This window comes from Danio rerio, chromosome 24 (genome assembly GCF_049306965.1).
Source record: "Danio rerio strain Tuebingen ecotype United States chromosome 24, GRCz12tu, whole genome shotgun sequence".
In the NCBI taxonomy this organism is placed as follows: domain Eukaryota; kingdom Metazoa; phylum Chordata; class Actinopteri; order Cypriniformes; family Danionidae; genus Danio; species Danio rerio.
This window is the reverse complement of record NC_133199.1, coordinates 5,910,001-5,919,813: the sequence shown is the minus strand read 5'-3', so window position 1 is coordinate 5,919,813 and position 9,813 is coordinate 5,910,001. Positions and strand designations below refer to the sequence as shown.

Below are 9,813 nucleotides of genomic sequence, written 5' to 3'. Positions count from 1 at the left end.
CGCCTAAAACAGACAATGGTGCAAACAACGCTCCCATTTGTGTGTCCGTGTCATTGTTTACAGTGAAGGCTGGTCTGCTGTCTTCCGGTAGCGTTAAAGTCATGTGTTATAGTCATAGGCTTGACGAATAAGGGAAGGATACGCAATGACACAAAAGCCCCAATCAGGTAGCGAATGTCGGCAGCCCTGCCTCCGTTTTCAGATGTCTCCGTTTTCCCCCATCCACACTGAGACAGAACAGCAGCGTTTTAGAATGAAAACAGCCTCTCCAGCGTTTCCAAAATGCTCCGTTTTTTGGTGCTCGAACACTCCGGCGTAGTGTGGACGGATGGCATAACCGTAGCAAAACATATGCGTTTTAAAACGGGGCCTTACTTACCTACTCCCAGGGCCATTGGTGTTAAGAACATCTAGTTTTCCTGAGGTGAGCCCAATGTTTAACCCCTAATCTGGAGGGCCAGGACATACATACATACACTACAGACAACTTAGCTTACCCAATTCACCTACAGCACATGTCTTTGGACTGTATAGGAAACCGAAGCACCAGGAGGAAACCGATGCCAACACAGGGAGAACGTACAAACTCCACAGAGAAATGCCAACTGACCCAGCTGGGGCTCGAACCAGCAACCTCAGACTCTCAGATATTTCCAGAACCAAGAATCAAAATTCAAACCAACAGCTCTATTTGAATCCAACTGCTGTCAATGAGGTTGTTCTGCATGAGAGAAAGTAGTTTGACAAAAAAATGTAGTTGTGTGTAGAGTGTGACTTTCTCAAGTGTTTTTGGAATGAATGGATAAGGGATACAGGTGTTGACTTTAAAAAAAGTGTTGGGTTAAGAGTGGGTTTCTCTGGGAGTAGGGTTATCCGAGCCTGCTTAAATGCTGTGAGAAAGTTGCCAGTGGTGTGGAGGTGAAGAGATGTGGGATGATTTGAAACTTACAAAACAGCTTGCACAAAACTCTCTGGTTTTTATGTATTTTTAGGACAAAAGCAAGGAAGAAGAAAAAATGTTAATATTTGTTTCAGCAAAACCTGTAATGACTAGCCATTTTGTTGCACTCACAAGGTGCTTAGGGCCCCAGAAAATCTGGGGGCCCCCAATAAATACCTAGAATTATAAATGATACCTATAAACTATATATAACATTGCTTTCTATCATATTTTCTATGGTAAGAGTCAAACAACTAGTTTTAAAGTTAATAAATGTTATTTAATATAAAATAAAACGTCAAATTATTATAATAATGTAATGTTATGTAATAGGCATAGCAGTGGCGCAGTAGGTAGTGCTGTTGCCTCACAGCAAGAAGGTCGCTGGTTTGAGCCTTAGCTCAGTTGGCGTTTCTGTGTGGAGTTTGCATGTTCTTCCTGCCTTCGCGTGGGTTTCCTCCGGGTGCTCCGGTTTCCCCCACAGTCCAAAGACATGCGGTACAGGTGAATTGGGTAGGCTAAATTGTCCGTAGTGTATGAGTGTGTGTGTGAATGTGTGTGTGGATGTTTCCCAGAGATGGTTTGCGGCTGGAAGGGCATCTGCTGCGTAAAACTTGCTGGATGAGTTGGCGGTTCATTCCGCTGTGGTGACCCTGGATTAATAAAGGGACTAAGCCGACAAGAAAATAAATGAATGACTTAATTATGTAATAATAATATTATAAAATAAAACATTGTTATTACATCTGCTCAAATTTGTCCACCTTCCCCAATCATGTAACAGTCCAGCAGTCAAATTTAAATAAAAAATAGTTTTTAGTATAAAATTGTTTATAATAAAAACTAAACATTTAAAATGTAAAGACTGCATTAAGATAAAATGTAGAAAAGAAGTCATAGTCAAGTTACATATAAAAAAAGCGAAATAAATAAAAATGAAATGAATATAATATAATTTAGTATAACATAACACAACACAACACAACACAACACAACACAACACAACACAACACAACACAACACAATACAATACAATACAATATAATATAATATAATATAATATAATATAATATAATATAATAACCAGTTATTTAAATCTGACATATTTCCAACATATCTATTCTCATAAATAACACGAAAATCTTGATTTGCAAAAATACACATGCTGTCGTTTCAGTGATTAGGCTTCAATGACTTAAACTCAAGCAAAAACTCGCAGATCACCAGCGCCATCTAGTGAATGATGTAGAAGAAGTCCCAAAGCATCCAGATGACCATCATCACAGTTGATAAAGCATTGATCACCAGTATTACATGACATTTATATGTGTAATTTGTGCAATGACTATAACACATTAAGAAGATCAACGTCAGGCCTTTAATCTGGCAGTAGCCTAGCCTATGTGTGCTATTTTCTCATTGTTTTTTTTTTTTTTCTAGCATGTTTATGCGGTCAATTCAGTTTTTTTTGTGCTATAACTTGTATAAAAATCAACAAACGTTTTGCTTTATTAACTAATTATTAATAATTTAATAATTAATAATAATCCGCTGCTTAAAACATATGCTGGATAAGTTAGAGGTTCATTCCGCTTTGGTGACCCTAAAGGGACTAAGCCGAAGAGAAAATGAATGAATGAAATACTGTATCTGAAGTCACACCGAAGCGACAGGCAACATAGGATTCTACTTGGTCCTTTTTTGATGGATTATTTTCACTATTTACGATGGAATAGCAGAAAAATAGGACAAATTAGATCATGTATGGGACAAATTCTGGACTTTTCTTAGTAAGGGGTGTGTCTTTAAAACCAGCCGAACCCCCATGGCTACAGGCCTGATATTGCTGTAAATCCTAATAAGTTGAACCTACTCATATTTTGAGGAAAGAAATTCCCTCAGTTCGTTTGAGTAATGGGAAATCGACAACTGAATTGAGTTGACCAAATGTGGTCTCTTCATTGAATTAACTCAAATGTGGAAGTACGGATAACTCAAAACAGCTAATAGACTAAAATTCCAAATTTGTCAACTTTTATATTGTGTACTTACTTACAACCAGGACTTCTTATATCAAAGTTGATATTTAGTCGCACCATGCAGTGGGTAGCACAATCGCCTTGCAGCAAGAAGGTCGCTGGTTCGAGCCTCGGCTGGCTCAGTTGCCGTTTCTGTGTGGAGTTTGCATGTTCTCCCCATGTTCACGTGGGTTTCCTCCGGGTGCTCCTGTTTCCCCCACAGCTCGAAGACATGTGGTATAGGTGAATTGGGTAGGCTAAATTGGCCATATGAGTGTGAAAGACTGTGTATGGGTGTTTCCCAGTGTTGGGTTGCAGCTGGAAGGGCATCCGCTGCATAAAACACATGCTGGATAAGTTGGCGGTTCATTCTGCTGTGGCGACCCCGGATTAATAAAGGGACTAAGCCGAAAAGAAAATGAATAAATGAATTTAACAAAGCATTTCCAGTATAACAACAGCTGCTTGTTGTTGTGCATTTACCAGGATATTTTTAGCACCCCGCAATATCATAAACACTTGATGATGGGCTCCTTTGGCTAGTAAGCAGTCACCTAGCAACCAAATATCAGCGTGCTAATATAAACCCAGAATGCCTTGCCTACAGTAATATGCATAACAAACAACACCCACATTATGGCGGTGAGGAAAATGCTTCTTTGTCTTCAGAAATAAATGTAATAATAATCATTTTTCAAATGATAACTGGCACGCTATACTGTATCAGTCAATATGTCATGTAATGATGGACATTGACAGGGGCACTATGTATTTTGGATGTCAGAATCTGTGTCTTGACTGACAGGTTCATACAAATAGATTGTGTCACATAAGAAAGATGAAAATGAAAATGTGAGTGCATGACTGACAGCGATCTGGAGCGTGGTAGTCCATTTTTGGCCTGCCACATCCACTCGCTTCTCTTATCTCATCAGAGGCATGGCAGTGTGTGGCCTTTTGTGCAGTTTGACAGGTGACCTTGTGTGTCTGTTGTCTATTCTGGGTGACATTTGTCAGATATAATCAGAGTTGTGGAGTAAGCTTGTTATTTCACAGACGGGTGAACAATTTTAAGAGTCCCTAAAGGGAACAATTCCCCTTATCACTTGTTAACTTGATTTATTATTATTATTATTATTATTATTATTATTATTATTATTATTACAGGAAGTTTCACCTCCTGTCCCAAATATCGTGTGGATTTTTTTTGTTTGTTTGGTCTTCTAACTTAATTTTTTTTTTTTTTTTGCATGTTTGTCACACTTTAATGTTTCAGATCATCTAACAAATTAAAATATTAGTAAAAGGTAACACAAGTAAACACATCATGCAGTTTTTAAGCATGAACCGCCTTTATATTGTCATGCCAGAGCATCTCAATTGGATTCAAGTCAGGATCAGGGGTGCCCAAACTCAGTCCCCTCAGCCCAAACTTAGCCCACTGTTTATCTTTCCCCCCAATTTCTGTTTAACGAGAGAGAGGATTTTTCCAACACATTTCTAAACATAATCGTTTTAAAAACTCATTTCTAATCACTGATTTATTTTCTCTTTGCCATGATGACAGTAAATAATATTTGACTAGATATTTTTTAAGACACTTCTGTTCAGCTTAAAGTGACATTTAAAGGCTTAACTAGGTTAATTAGGTTGACTAGGCAGGTTAGGGTAATTAGGCAACTTATTGTATAATGATGGTTTGGTCTGTAGACTATCGAAAAATAAAAAATAGCTTAAAGGGGCTAATAATTTTGACCTTAAAATGGTGTTTAAAAATTTTTTCAACTGCTTTTATTCCTGCTGAAAAAAAAAACAAATAAGACTTTCTCCAGAAGAAAAAAATATTATCAGACATACTGTGAAAATTTCTTTGCTCTATTAAACATCATTTAGTAAATATTTAAAAAAGAAAAAAATTCAAAAGGGGGCTTAAAATTCGGATTTTTATTTTTTGAATAACAAAAATAGCAATTGTAAGAAAAGGTTTAGAAAAAAGTCTAAATTGTCAGCAAAAATTCATAAAATAAATACCAGAATTGTGAGATGTTAACTATTAGTTGCAACCTTTTATCTGGCAGTTTGTTTGTTTGTTTGTTTGTTTTTTTTGTTTGTTTGTTATGTTTTTATGTAAAGATTCTGAGAAACAAGCTTGTAAGTTTGAGTCTGAATTCTAAGATTAAAGTATTTTTTATGGAAACAAACCAAGAACAAGAACTTTTTGAATGAAATGTAAAATCTGAGAAATAAACTTGTGAGAACAGAAGTCTGAAAAGTTCATTAATTTTCTTTTTGGCTTAGTTCCTTTATTAATACGCTTTGTCGCAGCGGAATGAACCGCCAACTTATCCTGCATATATTTTACGCAGCAGCATATGTTTTACTTCCAGCTGCAACCCATCACTAGGAAACATCCATACACTCTTACATTCACACTCATAAACTACGAACAATTTAGTTTATTCAATTCACCATAGCACATCTTTGGACTTTTGGGGGAAACCGGAGCACCTGAGAAATCCCATGCCAACAAGGGGAGAACATGCAAACTCCACACAGAAATGCCAACTGGCTCAGCCAGGGCTCAAACCAGCCAGCATTTTTACCACTTTCAGATTTTACCACATTCTCACTCTGTTATTTACTTGTTTGTTTTATTTTTTTGAGCTTACCTCTTTTCTAGAACCATTCTTCACCAGACTCCAACCACGGTCAACTTCGCTCTGTGTCTCAAACTCTCCGAAGTATGCGACGAGCCAATGGAAAAACTGTGGAAAAGTCATCCATATGGAGGTTAGCTGTCAGCAAGCGTGAAAAGGAATGGCGTCATACCGCCCCGTAGCGCTTGTTTTAAAGACGAAATGCACCCATAAGTTACTCTGGCTACATAAGTCATGATCTCTAGAAATGTATATAGGGCTACATGTCCAGAATGAGCCTACGTTGAAAAAAAAAACCCAGTTAGAAAAAAGAACTACTAAAAGTGAGAGAAAACAACAACAACAACATCAAGAACCTAGTCATTTTTTCCTCTACTGTATAGACAACATGTTGATTCACGGTTTTTAAGAACTCGGAAAGCATCAGTAAAAACACGTTTAAATATGGATATATAACCCTAGAAATAAAACCCACACATTTATAGAATAACATCTACAGGATCTGTTCTCCTCTTTGAAACTGACTTTTCATGTTTCCTTATTCAAGGTAGCGATAACACGCAGCAGAAGACCAGAAGTCCAAAAGCTCTGGTCAGACACACACACAGGCTAGAATCCAATTAGATGTGTTGCTCTGCGCTGGAGAGCTTCTGTGTGTTCATTAGAGTCAGTCAAGGGAAGGCTTCAGGTCTACAGCACATGCCCTCAGAACAGATGGCTTCATTAAAACCCACTGAAGTCTCTTCGTTTCAAAAGGGGGCTTCATATAAAAGGGGAGATATCACTGGACATCACTAATAAATATTAACTGTGCATCATGAAAAATGGAGAGAGAAAAAGTAAAGAAGGAATAGTATTGTGGAACATTTAGCTTAAAAAGTCAGTCCGTTTTTTTTTTTTTTTTTTATGGAGTATTATAAAATTGATTCCTGTGATTCCCTTTTGTTATTTCTAAGCATGATATGTTGTCACAGCTACTCTTTTTTTACTGCATTTATTCACCTGTATGTCTTTTAAAGACAGGAGTTCAATGTATGGTGTTGTTGATTTGTGCATGCAAGTGTTTTTGTATATCAGTAGAGTTTCTAATAGATCCACAGTGCTTCCTATATGACATAGAAATCTGTTTGGCTATTTATCAGTAGCCTATAGGACATGCTAGCAACAGGCTAATTCATGCTACAATAGTGTTGAAGCATACTAGCAACATGGAAATTGTTGTTATGTCATGCTAACAGTGTTATGGCAATGTTAACAATGTTATATCATGCTAACAGTGTGCTAAACATGGTAACCCTAATTAATCATGGTTTTACTATAGTAAAACAACAGTAACCACAAAATGAACTACAGTTTCACTATGGTTTTTGTCGTAAAAGAACAGTAACCACTAAATTAACAGTTTTACTATGTTTTCTGTGGTAAAACTACAGTAACCACAAAATTAACTACAGTTTTACTATGTTTTTTGTGGTAAACTACAGTAACCACAAAATTAACTACAGTTTTACTTTGGTTTTTTTGTGGTAAAACAACAGTAACACTATGGTTTTTGAAATAAATATAGTTTTTTGGTGCATACTGTTGTTTTAAAAATCCATGGTTTTGATACTGAAGTTTTTACAGCAGTAATACTATAAAAGTACTAAAATACAGTAATACTCTAACAGTAGTATTATAAGAATTACTGTAGTAACCATGGTTTTAAAAACCACAATATGCACCAACAAACTATGGTAACTACAGTCATGGTTACTACAATTTTACTTTAGTACTACTACAGTATTACTGTGGTAAAAACATGGTATCAAAACCATGTTTAAAAAAAAAAAAAACATAGTACACACCAAACAATTGGGTTGTTTTACTACAAAAGCCATAGTAAAAGCATGGTTACTAAAGCCATGGTTACTTCAGTTTTACTATAGTAAGGAAACTATAAACAAATGTATGCTAACAGTTTGCTAAAACTTGTTAAAAACTTCTAGAAATGAAAAAAAAAAATAGCCTTGTGCTATAATGGCTAATCTTTTTTACTCATGTTTTTAGCATTTTGTGGTATAAAATGCTAGCGACATTAGTTCTTGTTTGAAGTGTAGAAACATATTAAACCATATTAGCCATATGCTAACACTCTAAAGTAGCATAGAGTTAAAGGTTTGCATATTATTAGTGCATATCATACTAGCCATTTGTCAAACAGGTTAGATGCATGATATGATGCTAATCATTGCAAACACTGTTAAAATGTGCAAAATGTAAATAACAATGTGTGTTAAAACATACTGGACATATGTTAACTAACATGCTTGCAAGCAATTTACTTTGATTCCACTGTCAAACATAATGAAAGTTTATTTGCCTTAGTGCATTGCTTCTTTGGGTATGTGAAATCTGGAACCCAGCCTTGCTGAAAGCTCGTTGCACTTGGCTAGAAATGATTACACAGAGAAAATAATTCGGTGTGGTTAAATGAAACTGGCATGGCGGGCGTGAGCGGGCCCTCTGATTAGGGGTAAGGGATTGTCCTGCAGGGAGGAAAGCTTATCTGGACATGCAACATCCCATTTCCTTCAGGCCTGTGTGCAATCAGCCGTCTGAAGAGACAACAGCTGCCAGAGCTGCAAATGGATAATATTAGCACGCTAACGTTATTCAATTGAGCACAAATTACTTTTCACAATTACTATGATCCATATGGCACAGAGCCCAACACAAACCACCACAATGACCAATAACATCAAACACAATAAACCCTACAGGAACAGTTCATGTTAATCAAACCTATACTCTGGTCTTTTTTTTTTCTCAGGGGACAACAATTAATGAATAGATTAATTATTGATATTAATCTTCTCATGGATGCCAAAACACCACTGTGAACTGAAAAATAACTGGGCTTAATTGTTTTAAATCTGGACTTTTTGTATTGTGACCAACCGGCAACCTCTGCTCTCCCTCGTAAACCAATTACGAAAGTAACAACTGCAATTCATCGAAATTCCGCTAGTTCTGGCACCATAATAGAGCAGATTTCTATTGAGCCCACTGTTAAAATGGCCTTAACGACAGAAAAAAGGTCTGTACAGCCTGGTGCAAAGAACATTTTTGTTCATATAGCTTGTACTACCCTTTATGATTGATGTGATTTTTTTTTTATAACTCATCCATTTGGTTTATATTAAGTTATATGAAGTCTGCATAATTAAGGGCGGGGCAACTTGAGTGACAGCTAGGTCTCGGTGATTGCTGTCACTTCATCTCAGTTGATTCCGGCTGATTAGCCGCTGAACTCGGCATAAACATTGTATTTTTGTTTTGTTTTATGTGGCTTTACACAGTCGGCTGCCTTTTGGAATTATTTCCTGCAATTATACGATGATATGGCAAGCTGTGGGAACTTAATTGTGCTCATAAACCATTTACGTGGCCTCCATTTCCCAGGTAAGTAAAATTCTATCCTTAAATACCACATCTATACATGTATTAATTTATTTAATATCACTTATCATTTATAGTTGTCTTTAGAGCTGTAATGCACTCCAGAATCTGACAGATTGATCAGCCGTGGGCTATCAAAAGGTCAGCTGAAGTATTGTCATACAGTGTTATGCCCGGATTAAATAAATAGTCTTACATTTACTAACACAGACTTCATTTGAAGTATTTGGAAGTAATTAGCGTTTGCCTCCAGTAGAAAAACATCATAACAACAGTGTTTGGTGGCTCGATGTATTACAACAGTGTTTTTAAAAGTCTAAACACTTTATTGATATAGTGTACAACCAAGCACATGTGGTCACAACACAAACGAGTCGCGGGTAATGAAGTATTACGCGTTTCTCCCAAAGAAAAGCCCGTCTATCAAAATGCTAGCAAGTGTCTGCAGCTCCACCCCTTTGCCCTTGTTTGTTATCCCCCGGTTGGTGCGATGAAGCGCGAACAAAATGGCGATGGTTGGCCACGCCTCCTGGTAGCTTCTTTAGGGTTCTTCAGAAACCTATGGGTGACATCACAGATACTACGTCCATATCTTTTACAGTCTATGAAAGTGACGCAGTTCCTAGAGAAACTGAATGTTAAATGAGAAAACTATGGGCGTGGCTTGTTTTTTCTACTGCGAGCTGATTTGCTGTAAAGTAGGCTATTGATTTAGAAAGATTGGGAAAAGGGTTTTGGAAGAGTTATTACCTAACGT

At 36.8% G+C, this 9,813-nt stretch overlaps 1 long non-coding RNA gene across 2 annotated transcripts in view; it reads right to left on the bottom strand.

Annotated features, from left to right (window-relative positions):
• Positions 1 to 4,206: 4,206 nt before the first annotated feature.
• The window catches only part of LOC141380813 (uncharacterized), a 32,358-nt gene continuing 26,751 nt past the window's right edge, over positions 4,207 to 9,813 (bottom strand). For both annotated transcript variants that reach the window (XR_012399691.1, XR_012399690.1), the window contains exon 3: positions 4,207 to 5,723. This is a non-coding gene — a long non-coding RNA (uncharacterized lncRNA). The remainder of the gene's footprint in view (positions 5,724 to 9,813) is intronic.